Source organism: Phaethon lepturus, unplaced genomic scaffold (genome assembly GCF_000687285.1).
Source record: "Phaethon lepturus isolate BGI_N335 unplaced genomic scaffold, ASM68728v1 scaffold7050, whole genome shotgun sequence".
NCBI classification, from domain to species: Eukaryota; Metazoa; Chordata; class Aves; order Phaethontiformes; family Phaethontidae; genus Phaethon; species Phaethon lepturus.
The window spans coordinates 111,415-129,474 of record NW_010512509.1 but is presented as its reverse complement, the minus strand read 5'-3'; the positions used below and the strand labels follow the sequence as shown (position 1 = coordinate 129,474).

Here is an 18,060-nt window from a genome sequence, read left to right as displayed (position 1 = left end):
AGCATCTTTAGTGGCCAAATTGGAGTGTTTAGGGAGTTGAAGATTACATATCTACTTTATACTTGAGCTTGGAGTTTACAGAAGCAATAATATTTTCACTACTGCAGTTGTGAGTCTCATCGTTTCTAGTTAGTAAAGGACTGTAAATTTGCAGCTTACAGAAGTCCTTGGTTTGGGATGTAATTAACATTTTCAATATAATTGTCATCAGATCCTTCATATTCCTTTTAATTTTTGTTTCCTGATGTGGTATTTGCATATTTTATGAATGCCTATAAATATTCTGACTTTATTTCCCACGATTTTAAATGTTTTAAAAAGTAAGCTGAAATAAAACTGTATAAGATCAAATGTGTACAAAAAGTTTGGCCAAATCTACACTGAGAGAATGGAAGCCATGTTTGAGAGATTCTTTGTAATCGCTTAACATGTTGGCTTTGTTGATTGAGCTATGGTGTGTAAACGTTTGCTAGTGAGAGTACAATGGAAGTATTAGTATTTGGAAAGTAAAAGTAGTGTGAGTTGGACTGAAAATACCAGTTTGTTATATGTGCAATAAAAATAATTTACAAACATGTTATTAGTAGCTGGAACAGCTACTAATGTGATTTCTTCCTTTAACCATAGAGTTCACTTTTTCATGATTAGTGTAATACAGAAGTTCTGGTTATTCCAGTGTATAATGTAGGCCCATATCATCCCCACGCAAAAGAAAATGGGGAAGGGCTCTAGAATAAGATAATGTCCATGGTGATGCTAATCTGAAGCAACTGCTTGACTGACTTTCTTATGACTGCATTGATTCACACCTAAGCTCTGCCCCTGACACCCGTCCTGTTCCATTGCCAAAATCTCTCCAACCCCTAGGCTTTATGAAGTCAGATGCCCTCGATAAGGTCGCTATATTTTTAATGTAAACTGACCATGTCCAGAGTGAGGCCTTCTTTGTAGGAGAGAGTCTGTTGTTGGACACATAGCCTGCCTGATTGTTTCATATGAGGTATACCTTCTACGAAGAGTCTGGCAAGGGACAGGCAAAGCCAGAACTGGGGTGAACTGGACACATGAGGTCTTTTCCTTTGGCATCTCAGAACACTTGTTGTCTTAAAACGGAGCTTTGCATTTCTCAAAGGTAGCCTCTTGTTGATGGACAGTGATGAAAATATGAGAACCAAGAATACTTCTGAACTATGGCAGGATGAGATCTGTGTGTAATCCCTTCAACTCATCTTTATACTTAACTTCCACAGGAAGGAAACTCTAGAATATAAGATAGAAGAGAGCTGCTGTGCCCTCTGGTCCTGTGACCTTGTAAAAACCAGGCCTCCAATCTGGATGAGCTGAAGAATAATGTGCGCCAGCTGTGCAGTCTAGATGTAGCATTGGGAACCAAGAGTCTTTGACAAAAAAAGGCTCTTGGAAAGGCACATTAGTCCAATTAATAACACATGGTGACCTTATGAGGACTAGAGTCCTTGGGGTCCCTTTTCAGAATTAGACCTGGTCCAAATCTGGCAGCTGGATTTTGTTTACACTAGAGGGTTGCTGTGGTTTAGTTAGCTATACTATTGCTTGTGTGTATTGAATAGGAAAAGATCGGGCTTGGAATTCTCAATGTCTCTATTTTATTATACTCAAAAGACACATTCTGATAATTTTTCTGGGGATTCCTGGCAGGAGCAATATGAAACTTAATCCTTACCTCAAGCTCTGCTGTACTAGATTAGCTCATGTATTACTGTGGTTAGGGCTAGAGAAGATACAGAAGAGTGTTATCTCAAGTCTATGGGCCAGTGGTGTATCAAGCAAGGAGCAAAGGACTTCCGCTTCTCATGTGTGAGTGTTACCTGGTTGCTCTGGAGCCTGCCAGCAAGCTCTCTTATGTCATGTGGGCATTCTGCTCAATCAGGAGGTGTTGACCTTGTCTGACTCCTAGGAGGTATGGTTATGTTTATCTTTATTATTGTGGACTATAATCATGCAATACTTGGAAGCTGTGACTTTATGCTGGGTAATGACACAGTCTATGACTAATGAGATTTACTTAAAAAACTTTCTTGAGTAGCATTTCCTGAAAGTGATCTCAGCTGATTGGAATAAGCAATACTTACCCAGTCCAAGAGGTCCATGGCCCTCTGTAGTGTTCTCTCCATTAAAATGGTGAGACTAAAGTTTCCGTGCAAAAGGGATCTGTGGGATATGCTGAATGTTTTTCCAAAGATTCATTTTTCTTTAATTATTAGGCTAAAGAAGCTACAGCTGTTTTAAGAACATGTAGGCTCATATTGTCATGTGTACAGTATGAAATAATTTGTAATTTGATGGGTTTGTATTTGTATTTTAAAGAACAGAATTTGATTAAATCACCTTTAAGAAGATAACTAAAAAAGAATCTATGAGGTGGTAAATGTTGGTAAGTGCTATTTGTTCTTTTGGTAGTTAACACACATCTGCTGCTCTCCTCTCCTGTAGCAGCTGAGGTTTCACTGCTGGAATAAATTCTTTCAAGGTGATTAGTTTTAGATTCATCTTAGAAAATGAAGGCCTCAGCTTTTTAACTAGAAAATTTTATCAACATCTTTAACAAATCGCCAGTGAGATGCAATAGTCATTGTCAGTATTCATTTATTTGCTGACTTACAAAAAGTCATAGTTGCTAAGACTCTATTCTGTTACTTGAAAAACTAAGGCCTCTCTGAACAGTGCAGACATATGGTTGGGTCCTCTGAGGAATTTAAGTTGTTTCCTGACAGGAGGTGGGGGCACAGTTGGGTTCTGTCCATCCCTCAACTCAGAGAATTGGTCATTTTTAGGTACAGAGTTGAACTTTGGGAACTGTTTTCAGCTGATCTTGATGGTGCTCTGGTTTACTCAGTTGACTGTACTATGACTGCTGGATGTTTAGTTACCAGATAATGACATAAACCTAATGATGAGGCACTACACAGAATAAACTGCACAGATAAACTCTGCCCAGGTAAGTTTTAGGTTTGTCCAGTTTGTCCATCAATTGCCTGTGTAACAGCTGGCTGGAACTGGACGTGCTGGAGTGCATGGGGCAGAGATTTCAGGCTAGCCAGCTTCCTGGCTTAGTGACAACGCTGGCACAACTGCAGGGTGCAGAAGAGCTGTTGGTACTGAGGTTGAGTGGAAGTGGCGGCAGTACCCGCTAAGAAATTAGCAGGTGGCAACAGCCCAGGGTTGTGAATGGGAAGAATGTCAAAATGGATCACTCAATGGGGCGTTACTCCTGAAGAGATTTTTCAGCTGCAAAAAGCTTGGCAACTAGTGACATAGATTACATTCGTATGGAAAGACTTAAAAATTACTATCCGTTCAGCATTCAAGGTCCAACAAAAATTCACTGGCTAACAGGACAGGATTTTATTATAACCGGTTATAGTTATTCTACCTGTTGGAAAAAAAAAAATGAGGCAATATCTACTAGCAGTTCCTCCTTTTATTATAATGCACGTGTCTTATGCACTGTACTGAGTACAGAGCAGAATGAATAATTTTCTCTATTATGAGAGTGGCTGAGAGAATGGCTTCTTAGAAAACATGAGAAATTATTTATTTTTGAGGTATTGTCAACATATGTGAAATTATGTTCCCATACACTACACTGACTTACTTTTCACTTAGGTAGTCAGCACTGATATGTTAAGTTCCTTGTTCTTCAGCTCTCTTGCTTCAAGCTAGTCTGCTTCCTGTAAATGTGAACTGAATATGTCAGGCTTTATAAACATCATATGCACTCTGTTCCTCCCAAACAATTGTAGCTGTTAGTAATTGTTCATTACAAAGTAACTTCCAGTAATGTTCAGAAGCATGGAAGTAATTTGGGGAGAAATATACTTTGTTCCCTTGTACTTAAATAATATGACTCTCTGCCTTAAGGATAAGCTTAAGTCAACCTTAACTATGGAGCAGTATTCACATAGTATAGTCTTACCAAGCAGAACAGCCAAACCAATTATGTCTTTGCCGGGTTTTTAATACTTGAATGTAGTTTGTAATCTTTTAAATATTGTATTTATTAGATTTTTACATAGTGTTTCCTGCTTTAAAAAATACATCAGTTCTTTATTAACCAAAGCATTGTTTTCTATTGTTAAATCAAAGGTTTTTGTAATGAATACAAGAATTGCCTGTATATGTTTCTCTTTTTGGAAGAATTAAGGCAGACATAGATAAACTTTCTTAGTACCTCATACTGACCTGAATTTTTGATTGTTTAAGGTTCTACTCCAAAAAGGATAACGTTGCATTTTCTCTTTCACCATCTTTTTGGCAAGTTTTTGTGTTATTTTCTTATTTGGGGAAGTATTGTTCTAACCAGCTAACACTGTTCTCATATGCTTTAAAATAATTTCTGGAATACTGCAAATCTTAATTGTATTTTGAGAGTGTGCATTTTCTTTTTTCTTGGACAGTGCATTCAACAGCATAGCTACCTGCAGAGTTGAGTTTTACTAATTAACTAGTTCCCTTTTGCACAGGAAACGGGAAAAAAATACTACACCTACTTTTGTATCTAGACTTTGATTTGGTTAGTTCTGGCTTCTTTGAGCTGCTGAGGTGCTGTTATTTCCTACCACCTGTACAGAATCTCTGCTCATTGCAGAAATTAACAGCTGCTGTTTCATTTGTCATAGCAAGGGCACTCTGTCAGCATTCCTCCTTCTAGTGGCAGCTCATCTTAAAATGGATCGTATTATTTGTATGAGTCGCAAGGCCACCCGGGTAGCAATTTAAGGGAGCATTTTCCATAGCAACTACTTCTTAGGCTCTTTCTGTCACGATTCTTTCCAGATGTGCTGGTGATTCAGGTAACGTTCAAAATCCTGCTTAGAAACATCTTATTTTTCTGTCGTTTTGGATTCTAGAGCTCACCCAAGGTTATAGAAGGTGTACAATTTTGTACATAGTTTAAAAAAAAAAAAAAATTAAATCCACCATGGATATGCAGAGGCTCTGGAAAGTGCCCTCTATTTTATTCTAAGCACACTTTTTTTATTTTAATTGGCTGGTTATTGTTTTTCCAAAAGCACTATTGATTTTTGCTACACTTACAGTCCATGCCTTAGTTTTTAGAAGTGACTTAGAATTTTTGACTCTACCATAGCCGCTGTAGAAATTTAGTAATCTTTATTAATTTAAAAGTTCTTGCAAACATGCCTCTTGTAGGACTATCGCTGGGGAAACCTGATTGTATGAATTTATTATCTGAATTGTCTGAGTACTTTACATTTTTCAGTGTTGAAACCTGCATTGCTTTTGTTTTTGTTTTTTTTTTTTTTTTAACTGAAGTTTAAATTTGGTGGGACAAAGTTTGTCATCACCGTTGAACGTCAGATTTGAAAAAGAAAATTGAAATTATTTCCATTCTGCACAATGCTTCTATGCCATGCATTTATTTTTCCACTGTAACGTTCATTTAAACGATGAAATTTATGCCTGTGTTAACATTCAAGTGTACCATAATATCTTCACATCCCCGTTGCCAAAAAGTGTCATCCATCCTGGTCTAAGCCGCAGGGTTTCCAATAATAATCCCTTTTGATTTTGCTTCTTTCAAAATCACACCCTGATTGTGTTTCTTTAATTGAATAATTTATCCTCTGTTTTTGTGTTGCTCTTGTAATGTCTAGTACAGGCCTAAGTAGACTGGCGGCCAAATACTAAGTCTTCTGTAGTTTTTGTTGATTTCTTAAAGAGTTCTTAAATTTAATAAGACCGTAAACATCACTTTACCCAGTGGTCTGCAACAGATCTGTGTGTTTTTCTAAGATACACTCATCAAAAGTTTGCAAGATAACACCTAGATAGTATTTTGAAGTTGTATTTTTGAAAGTATTTTGATTTTTTTATTATTGATGGCTTTTCAGGTGATTTCTTTACGTTTTCTAAAGCCCTACGTTAAAAATAAGCTTTGCACACTGGACTCAACGTCCTTTGTTTCTAACAGAAAAGTCGTTTGTATTCTCCCGATTGATGAAATGCAGTGAGGAGGGGAACTTGCAGGCCTTGCAAATATTGCAGATACAATGAGGTGGGAGGGAAACATTGCTAATTCCTGTAGTTTTCCATGAGAGAAAAGCAGAAAGAGTGAGGAGAAAAATGCTGCATTCTTCATTAGGAAGATTTGAAAATATATACAAGACCACTATACACAGTCCTGTTATTCCACTGTCACTTTGAAGATTACAGCAGTGCATTCATTGCCAACATATATGTGTCTAACCGAGGAGTAAACTCAGCTGTGTGCCATCTGGATGGATCTCAGATGCTATGGTTGATGGAGACATGACAGAATGACTACACACGTAAGTGTCTGAAAGTCTAATGTCTTGTGGCAGGGCCACAGATTGGTCATAGTTTTGACACGGATCCTTTTTTTTTTTTTTTTTTTTTTTTGTCCCCTAGAGTTCCTCAAAGATGAGCGAAGGGCTAGGAATGTCTCATCAGAAGTTAAAAGATGTACATATTACTCCCTCCCTGCAGCTATGCCCCTTTTTCAGCTAACTCAGTGACTTTTCAATGGCAGCAAACTCTATCCAGTTCCCACTGGTTCCTCTGAAGTACTGCCTGTCCCCTGCCACCCCTGCTTGTAATTTGGGTGTCTGTGTAACCGGCTGGCCCCCAGCTCCCTGCTGCCACATCTTTCTGTGTCCCACCTTGCAGACTCGGTAGGTTCTTCAGAAAAGGTCTTAACATCCACTTTACCCAAGAAGGTTCACCTCAGACAGTTATTTCTAACATGTGCTTGAGAATACCCAGCTCGAACAGATACCTTCTGACGTACACCTAGCCAATATCTACAGAAGGGAGTGATCTAACTATGGAGAGAGCTGATAGTTAAAACTTTAACAAGGAAGGAGAAGCAGTTTGGTTGACCTACCTAGCTAATAGTAAGTGCCATATAGTTTTTTCTATCTAGTTCACTGATTTTAGTAATTTTTAAAATATCATCAACCAACTTTCCAGTGATCAATGTAGTCCTTTGGATTAAGTGATTTTATTATCAATTTTTGTAGTAAAATTTGAAATAACTTATCTTAGCTCAAAAGCAGATTCTTTCTTTGCCCTCAGTAAAAGTCCATCAGTTTTAGAAGTTTTCCTAAAGACTCCAAGAAATATTGTTCAAATCAATAGAGAACTTCATGTGTTAGTTCTGTTAGTCTAGTATATATGTAAGAAGTTAATTGTTTATCAAGACTAAACACGCTAAACACGCTACAATTTGTTATAGAACTATCTTAAGATATCTATTCTATTGTGTTGACTTATTGCTGTTCAGACATCCGTCTTGCTGGGCACTATACCTTCTCTCTGATACAGTTCAGCAACGTACCTTATGCATCTTTCACCTGCTTTGAGAAAGTCAGTACGAACTGTCTTCACTGTGAGTCAATCTTAGAGCTCTAAGACTGCACATATGCCTTTTTACAAAATGCTTCCTTAGTCTGAAACGAATTTTGAAACAGTTAACCCACCAAAGAAGATGAATGAGCAAGCTTCTTTCTGTAAAGTTGAGTCATATGATGGTCTTCATGCTCCTGGCAATGCTTGTGAATAGCTCCATCGGAAGGGAAGTCATATAATTAAATAACATCATGTGGTATCCTCTCTCCTTCATTCCCAATCTTTTAAGATAGTAATGAGAGAAATACTTGCGTGCTGTTGTCTAATTCCCTCTCTCCTTCCGTATAAAATATATTGTGCCTGCTCTAGGCTTTACTGATACTTTTCTATTTTATATTTATTATTTTCATATGCTGTATTTTGGGCATGCAGTATTTCAATAAAATGAAGGTGTTTTTTTCACTAAAGTAAAATGATGAGTGCAGGGTCTGAATAAATGTTCTCTGACAAAATGCCTTTAGACACTTAGGTCTTTAGGCATCCCACACCTAAAGAAATGGTGGCCTGCTACTTTGAGAGTATCTTAATTATTTTCTGTACCCAGATGCTTAACTGCTTTTTTTTTTTTATGTTAATACCAGTAATTAGTGGTGTTAATAGTTGGTTTTCTGTGGCTTGATCATAAATACGTGTCCAATGGTTCCCAATATAATGGAATTCTCAGAAACGATATGTCTGGTTGTTTAAGTTTATTCTGTACTTAGCAATACCTTATCAACAAGGCAAATTTAACAGAAACATTGTACTTTTAAAAAATAAAAAATGTTGAGTTGTAATAATTTATAGAAGCTATCAAATTAAGCTATGTTAACGGTTTTAACACATACTCATAGTGTAGCAATAAGTAACGGCTGTCGTCATATTAATAATGGTAATGATGATTCTGACTTCACAGATCTAAATTAGAATAATTAAAATATTAAAACTGTCAACCTATTTGGGGGGTGTGTGTGTTCAAATTTCTAATGAGTCTTAGTTTAAGGCTTACATACAGAACTGTACTCCGACATACATTTTAGCTAGTGGAAATTATATGACACTGGTTTACATAATCTCTGTCTGACACCCTATTTAGTAAGTAAGCATGTAAGCTATGCCCTCAGATCACTTATCAAATATGAATTATGTGCTGCCAAGAGAGTGCATTTTGTTAATCGTATATATTCAGGCAATTTTCTTTCTTGAAATTGACTTCTAATATACTGTAAAGCTCAAGGCATAAATTCAGATACGTATTGATATTCATTTCTATATCTTGTTTCAAAACGGAGCTAATTACTCCCTCTGTAATATGCTTTAAAGTTCAATGTGATCTACATTGGGTTTTATGAGTTTTGTTACATATGTTGTCCCAAGGGCAGCTTCTTGTAAATTTATGGAAATTAGAGGGAGGACTTTAAGTTACTTCCTTCAAAATCAGACCAATCTTTTGGTTAAATTTCCAATGGAAAGGAAGGAAATAGATCTTAGTATCTTTTTATTTGTGTAATCTGTTTGCCAAAAGGATGATTTTGTTGATCAGCATTTATTAAAAGTTGAAAGAAGGCCCCACTCATTCTTTAGCACAACCATCTACTTTGTAACAAATGGCCATTTGGAATATGTTGTCAATTCAAAATTAATAACAGAATACAATTAACAAATGTTTATGTCTTTTTAATATTCTGTCTCTGCATCTCAGTTTTATGTGTCTTTGACTCAAATATTTTGAATTCTCTGCAGATTCATTAAAACAACAGTAACTCTTAATATTAACTTTTTTCCAAGCTTAAACATTTATTTGGCAGTTCAAAAACGTTACCAAGAACTATATTCTAGAGATCAAACCATTCATCCTGCAAAGTACTTTTATCTTTGCCTTCTATAAACACAAAAAGCAGTGTTGAAGGATAAGGAGGCTGACAATGACAGATTACCTATAGTTTTGTTTTCCTGTTTAACTTCGGTGGACCCTGTGCAGTGCTATGTTCTGCTGTAACACAACCCCGCTTCTTGTTCTTGTTCTCAGCGGTCCCCGTTTCTGCACCGCATTGTGGTACGGCATAAAACAGGCAGAGGTCTTTTAACCAAGGGTTGGTTGCATTCCTATGGAAAATCATACAAAGCCAAATGAACAATAGAAGTCAGTTCTAGTAAAAAGCTGCTAAACCCAGAAATAATTGTCATCTTCTGACTTCTTCAGCTATGCTTTGCAGCACTGTGAATTCTTCTTTTCTCTGTATTTCTCTGCTTTTCTCCCACCGTCTGAAGCTTGTTATATCTACTCATGTGTGAGCAATGCTGCCCATTTGAATGAAATGATAACGCAGTGCTTATTGAAGCATGATCTATGAAACGATGATGTAATTGCTTTCACAGATTAATATATCTTTTCGGATGGAGTGTGTTTTACTTATCTGCCATTTCTAAAACATAAATCATTGACACATTAGAAGTGCAATGTTGTAGGGCTTGAAAAAGTTCAGAGGATTCAAAGGGCAGCTGAGTGCCTACTTCTTACTTCAAGATTAGCCCCAAAAGATGGACGGGAAGTTCCTTCTTTGCCTTTTAAAATTTCTATCTGAATGTGTACCCTTATACTGGATGATTTTTGTTTTCTTAACAATAGACCTATATGCACATTCCAAATTGCTGTTAAGGACAAAAAAAAGGAATAGTGTAAAACTTCCCATCCAAAGATAGTACAGTTAATGTTGCTGGGGGGTGTAAGGAGAGGTGTGGCTATGGGAATAATGAGACATAGGGAGGAAGCACTGAACTGTGGCTCTGGGGAGGTAAACTGGAGGAAAAGGACAAATGGATAAGAAAACTGCTTTTTCAAGAAACTCCTCCATGATTATTCAAAATCGGGTCCTCTCTTTTCCTTCTTTCCATTTACTCTAAATTTCACATTAGGGACAGCTGATTCTTGTTTCTCCTTGATTCTAGCCTAATGAGAATATACATCTAGTACAGGTGTATTATAGAGACTACTTGTTGTCTATCTCACACAGTGTAAGCTTTGATATTTCCTCCTCACACCTGCTTCCAGCAGAAGGCTTGATCAGATGGTAAATTCAAGGTTCAATACTCAGATAATATGAGGAAAAGTGCTTGGTGGACTGGGGTGTGTAAGAGCGGGGGCCCGTCTTTCTGTCCCACAGTGCATGGAGCAGTCCTCTCTGCGGCTCGGCGTGTTGGGGCTGTGGAGTGCCAGTAGTTCTCGGTGCCTGCTGTAAGGCACCAGCCCGACCTGAAGCACTATTTCATGCTGTTTCTTCTTCTGAAAGTATTTCAAAAGGGATTGCTCTTTGAAAACAGTGAAAAATAATAGTTCATTTAAAAGAAGTGAGCTATGAATATGCTTTTGTAAAGCATATTTTGTCATGTAATTGGAGAGACAAATTTTATGTCAGCCTCAGACATAAAATTTGAGGATAATCGTCTAAAATCAATAGTGACTGAATTTACATGTTTGTGTCACGCAACTAGCTTAGACATACAACTCTGTTGTTGAATATACAGATTCTAAATTTCATGCTTGTGATTGGCATGTCTTCTTTTTTAAAGAAAAAGCTTTAAAATACCAATAATATTCTGAAGTTTATTTTCTAAGATGCATGCACATCCATAATGGATTAACAGCATGTTTTAACAAACCATTTATTTGCTTTAGGGGTGACAGAGAGAAGCTGTTTCAAACAGGATCTCTCATCACCCTCTATCTCTAGTCACCTCCTACTGAACTTAAGGTTGAATACTGGGGGTCAGGAGGGAAAGAAAACAATAATTAAAGGGAAAAAGTTGATTGAGCTGGTTTTTTCTACTTCAGTACAATTAGCATGTAAGAAGCTGGTTGAGTACTCCACTGTATATCATTAGTTCAAACATTTCTGACTTGATTTAACTTTAATGGTGACTTTTTAAGTCACATTTCTGTATCTTGTGGAGAGCGGCTTAAGTAGTAAAAGTTCTTGTTAGGAGATCTTGTTTCTATAAATCTTAATCTTGGAATCCTGTTAGATTGTAATTGGAATGTTTCTAAGAACTCACCCCATCTACCCAAAAGTTGTCATGAGTTCTTTTGTTAAAGCTCAGAAAATTACTCTTAGACTAACAGAGGTGGGGAGTAAAGCAGGAGTGTTTACAGAGTTCACTTCTAAATTGACTGTGATAAGTGGCAATGCAATGTATTATGATTAGAGGTTTCTGGGAGACTGTTTAAGAAGGTTAACTGCAAGGCAGCTCTCAAAAGAAAGCATTTATCTTAGTGGTCATCCTTCAGTGTTTTATACTACTGAGATTTTTTTGTGGGTGGTTAGAACCATTTTTTGTGTTTTATTAGCTGTATCTTGAATACCTCCTACAAGCTGAATGACAGTTTAGGGTTATTAAATCTGTTCTTAGTACATTTTTTTATCCATACTTAATCTTGACTAAATATATACTGGCGAACAACCCTTTTTTGTCAGTTGTTGCCCATATTTGTTAAAGAAATTATTCCATTTGACATTTGTTTAGGCTGCAGTTTGATAAAATATTGTATACAATATACTTTTTCAGTTTGGCATTCAACAGTCTTTCATGGATTTATTTCTTCTTGCATTATCTTATCTTCCCTTCTAGTATGCTAAGGCTTCCTTTTCATATTAAGTAATTTTTTTCACTCCAGGACAGATGCTTTCACAAATGCATACTTTATGTCTGTATGGCTAGAGATCTATAAGATTGCGTTTTTCAGGTGTTAGGTTACATTTATAATTGAGTTGCTTTGGAATCATCTGTTTTCTCTAATCCTATGTATGGTATTTTTCTTTAATTCAAATTGTTCTTTAACACTACTTCCGGTGACTTCACTAAAAAATTTATATGATTTCATACTTTTTGTTTTTCTAAAAGCCATGTCTATTATCAGATAGGTCCTCTGAAGAAAGGCATCTCCGTATTTCACTATCACCGAGGAATGGTTTGTGCAGTATAAAGTCATTCTTATCTGTAATCGCTGTCATGGAAATTTTCACAGAAGATTGTATTGTTCTGTCTTACTATAGATGTAGAAACTTAAATGTAAAAGGTCTTTTCTTCCAGTCATAGGAAGGCTAGCAAGCTTATGATGGAAGCAGATAAAACATGACATTAACTCCAAGGACTAGTGTCTTAAATGAGACACAGAGTAAATCAGCTTTAAGACATTGAATCATTGAATAATTGGGTTGCTGGTAAGGTCACATCTTGGGGCAAGATCAATTATATCCAGGTTGTTTCTAACAGACGTTTGCCCAAATTCTTCAAAAAGACTTCCACTGGCAGTGACCACGTTTACCCAGCAATTTCTTCCAGTACTCAAGTGCTATTCATACTTACCTGCCATTATTATTAGACCTTGGCTAGATATTAGGAAGAAAAAAACGCAACTTTTTCTCCTGCAACTTATGCTCATTACTTCTTGTTTTGTGTGCCATGGATATGGAAAAAAATGTTCCATTTCAATTTAGCATAACATTTTATGTTCTCATTATCATGTTGCCACTCATAGACTATTTATTGTAGTTTTTTCCAATGTTTTCTTGTCAGTCATCTCTCTGACGAGTTTGTTGCTCCTCCCTGAACAGTCTCCACATTTTTAATGGAGAATCTATCCAAACTGGATTCACTATTTCAGCTAAGATCTTCCTGAAGTCACATAGATTAAAAGAATCTCTTCTGTCTTGCAGTCTATTTCTGTTTATACTTTGCAGCATGAGTTTGCCTTATTCACAACAGATCATTAATACGGAGTTCCTCCTTAGTTTTCTAGACGGTGACTTTGGTTTGTCCAGACATTTTTTTTTTCTCCTGTCTTCATGGCAGTAGAAGATCCTCTCAGTCTCAAGTCTCATTGAAATGTAATAAGCAGATTTTCTAGTCTGCAATCCATGTAGTTAATGAAAACATTAAGCAGAGTGGAATCCTGAATAGTTTGGGGTGGAATACCACTTATGTAAATAAATTAATTCCTGGCCATTAGGAAGGGACTGTTCCTTTTGCCTTTTCTTTTGTATTTTAGTGTGGAGTGATGTTAAGTATACTGAGATGCTTGTGCAAGTTTCTTGGTAGTTTGCACTGGAATCGTTAGTGATTAAGCCTGATCTTAGTCACTTAAGCCCTGATCTCGCAGCTGCAAGTGTGCTCATCAAGAGACTGTTATGTTCACTGTCTTTGCATTAAGGAGACTATTTTGAGATAGTAGGTTGCTGTGGGGTAGAAGGCAGTCAGGCTTTGCCAGGGGAGAAGTTTCATTTCATGAGTTTTGCTTTTCCAGGGAAAAGTTCTCCCTCTCCTCACTGTAACGAGCAACCTTGTTATAGTGGAAGATACATAGATCAGGAATCCTAGCAATTACTTTATGTGTTTCAAAGGAAAATGAACAGAATACTTCCCAATGTGGAGCGAATGCTGTTAGATTTAACATGTATTTTATTAATCTGAGAGTTTACCTAATTTTACCGTGTACAGTTAGAGTGATTTTTCTTGTGTTAGAAGTACTACCCTGTTATTTGTGTAACGGATTAGTATGCCAAAAAAGAGAGGAAAAACTACTAATAGCAAAAAGGATTACTCTTTACAAATATTACTGTTAAAGAATGTCATTTAATGCAGTGCTCTAATAAATTATTTTAAAATGTATTTTATTACCATCATTTATTAAACAATAAGGAGACGTTTTCACTGCAAATAGCGATAACATCTCTATAGAACTGTATTTGGATAGTAATTTTTTTTCCTGACACAGTAGATAATTAGGAATTATAAATTATGCTTACACTCTCAAGCATGTTAGCTGGAGAGTATATCAGACTATGTGTTGTTCTTGGTGCCAGTTCAGGTCTTGATTTTCAAAAATTCCTGCACAGGAATGCATGAAGAGTTTCAGTTTCGAGCAGCAGAGCAGAAGTGTGTTACCCACCTGAGAGATTCAGATGAAGACCTTGCCACCCGTTTCCGTTTTTGTGTACCTCATGTTTGTAAGCGAGGGAATCATTATTGTGAGTTGTTTTGCTGGCATCTCAGCCTCGTTCCTAGTTGTCAGATGATCTCACTTCAAATGTTTCCTGCAAAAATGGTGATACTAATTTTTTAACAGAGTCACTGCGTAGCTAAAATAAATTGCTTCTGTTCATCAGATTTGGTTCTTCCGTAGGAGACTTGAAGTACGTTGACAGGGTAGCACAGCAGCTTTCACAGACCTGGGTAAACTAGTGTGTGATATGTAATAAGTGAGATCTGATAATGTAGGTCCGTCCCCACGGGCTGCTTCATAAATGCTTGGAGATCTTCACTTACGATGCCTCACCAGCACGACAAGGTATTTTTCAACCTCTGTCTCCCAGGGACTTAGTGGAGGAATCGTAACTCTGGTGGTACGTTAAGGCCATGCAGAAGCAAAGCTTCGGTTTCGTTAGATACCCTGTCACAACCCGCATCTTTATTTTGTAGTCTGTAAAATAATAATAAAAACGGTTGGGTCTCGCTCTCTTCCCTCTGTATTGAAGTAGTGAATTCCAAAGGGTGTAAGCAACCAACACGTATCATTCGGTATAATGTACAGTTCTGCTCTGCTGAACTCTCGTTAACCCGGATGCCTGGTTAAATGCCACTGGATTATATATTTGAGGTTATTACTGTTCAGATTATCCACGATAATAGACACAGATAATATGCCGACATACTCCAGCAGTGTGTCTGTGCAGGCAGGTGCAGACAGATGCAAGCTTGCTCTGCCCGCGCTCTGAGCAGGCTGTGTGCGAGCCGGCTCCGGCCTGGAAGCCATCAGCATGCTGTGTGGCACTATGCCCGAGCTAAAACACCTTGTCTCTTAGATAAATGAGGCTTTACAGCTTCTGAACTGAAGCTGACTCGCGTTCGGGCGGCTTCAAGAGTACTGGCAGCGTGAGTTCGCGTGCAGCTGCCCGTCCGTGCATTCAGCACTCCACATTGCTGTGGGAGGACTTCAGTAGAAATCCCCATCCTTGTATTCTTATGCAGTTGTCCCTCAACATTTGTAGGCTTAAGGCCTCCCAACTCCACTATCATTTACTGTAAAGATAAGAATTAAAAAATATATTGACAATAATTTTGGGGGGCGATTTCAAACTTGTGTATGCGCTGTGGGTTTGATTCAAATTTTAGAGTGTCTGAGTGGAACAATTGGGGAGTCATATGACAGCAGCTATTTCCCATGACTATGAACCATTATTTCCTGGAAGTGTTTGGTATGAATCATTATTTCCTGGAATTAAGTGTTTGGTTACCTATTTTCCCAAGATAGGAGAAGTGGTGTACTGAATGGAATCATCCTGAGCGCCACGAGACAACAGAGAAAAAAATATTTTGTTAGCTTTCCCGTGCAAAAACATTCTTATAACTTCTGGTTGGCTTTCTTAATCCCTCAACACCATCAGCTGAGAAGCAGCATGCTAGGATCTGCAAAATCTTGTGGTTTTGGGGCTGCCGAATCCAGAGTGCAGATTTTTCAAAGCGTGTTGACTGGCTCTCCTCTCCTGTGGAAGGTTTTACCTCATCTGCCACTTTGAAGTGGGGCTAGGGAGTGTCGCACAGTTGAACAGGTACGACCACAAGCACTTGTGATCATTTTGGCTGGCAATACAAAAAAGATGGACCTGAATGAATCTTGTTATCAGATGTTGAAATGATACCAAATAGTAGCAGTAGTTCTGAGTCTTCCTCGCTAGTCAGGTTTGTGCTTTCGCTGCCGATTTTGAAGCAGTGAAATAATCTTTGGAGGGGAAGTAAAATTTCAGCATGGCTTCATGTAGTTTCCAAATCAATTTAGAACTTTTATTCTGTTTCTGGCTTTTTACAGATATAATATGTGTTACACATTATTAAATAACATTATGTGTCATTAGAACCCTTGTGGATGGCAAGTATTTACCATGAAATTTGCTATTAGATGAGCAGACATATTGTATTGGGTCTGGCTGGGATGGAGTTAACTTGCGTAACTTAAGAATTAATCTAAATATATCTAAAAACCTTGGAATTTCTGAGATGTAGACTTCTTGACCTATTTTCATTCTGAATGTGGTGGGTTTGTGATGGTTATGTCAATGTTTATCTTCAGATATCACGTAAGTATATCTTTAGACTGATAATTATGGTATAAATAGATTTATATTTTGCTGTTTACCAGAGGTACCTACTTTATGGCGGTGATTACCGTGAATTAAAGATTAGGATTTAACCCCACTGCTGTTAATTGCAGACAGGGCAAATCTTTGTCCTACATATCCTGAAAACCAGAGGAACATTGTGAAACTTTTTTTTTTTTAAATAAAGTTCAAAATAGCAACAAAACTGTTGCTTGATGCAAGTTAAAAATTGGAAAATTCCAGTGGTTTGCACCAAGGAACACATTGTCAAAGCTTCTGACTAACCTTTCTCTGTAATGTTAATACAGTCTGCTATCAGATAACTGTAGGGGAGCTAACCTAATCTTATTTGATTAAGAAGAAGTGTATTTTGTGTAATAATGCAATATGCTGTTTCTTTGGCTTTAAATTACAGAATACCTGTTGCTGACACTTTCTGTTAGAAAGCTTATGTTATCACCCCTGGAAAAAACCCACCTTCTAGGGTTAGGACATGTTTCTAAAACAGAAAAGTACAGACTTGTATGTAAATGTACTGTGGAGAAAAAACTTAAATTGTGTTACATGTTTCTTTCTTTTTGAGCCAGATACTCAAAAGTGGGCATATTTAGATTTTATATGGTGCAGAAATTCTCTGCTTTCTGCAAGGTGAGAGGAATTGTCGAATACTGTAGCAAACTAGCTTTCTTCTATTTCAGTGCATTACAAATTTAAGATTTTAATGAAAGTGTTATGGAATTGATATTCTATTTGAGTACAACACCTGAAAACACTGGCAGTCTTTTACAAATTACTATGCTGCAAGTTTTATGCATTATTATCAGCTTTATAGAAAACAATGTATCTCACTTCAAATTAGCATTATGGATATGTGACCCTTTGATACATTTTTGTCTTTAATACCCGCTATTTAAAATAATTAATAGCTTTCATTTAAATTAAGACTGTTGGAGACTTATGGCATCCTCCTTTAAACATCATTTAACTCTGATTAGAATAAAGAGGACAGAATAATAAATGAGACTATTTTAAAGTGTATGAATAAAATGCAACTGTTTATCTAAAATTGATCCATGTCTCATAACTTTGAGAGTAAAATAAATGGGTTGTTTTTCTTTGACTCCATCAGAAATATTGTCCTATAAATATTTACATTAATACATTAGGAACTTTGAAATAAAAGTGAAATAGCTTTCTTGACTTCTTTTGCTGGCAAGCAAAGGACTATGAGAATTCCAAACTTTCAGCTCACCTTGACTGTGTGAAGTTCATGAGCCATATTCTTACATTTATTAGCAGTTGGAGCCTAAGGTTAATTTATGACTCATTGATCCATGTTTATTTTTTAATGATTGATCCTATGTAGTTCTGGAAAAAGGCATAGGCCATAACACATTGTGTTCTAAAAGCTGTTGAGTATTTTATGCTTTTCCTTGGGTGGTAAGTCATAGTCTGTCACTGAGTGCATTGCAAAAGATCAACGTATTTCTTTTATTTAAGA

General features: G+C 36.9%; 1 protein-coding gene across 1 annotated transcript in view; it reads left to right on the top strand.

Annotated features, from left to right (window-relative positions):
• LOC104620913 (ERC protein 2-like) overlaps window positions 1-18,060 on the top strand; it is a 171,151-nt gene that overhangs the window by 57,620 nt on the left and 95,471 nt on the right. The gene's annotated exons all lie outside the window — the stretch shown is intronic.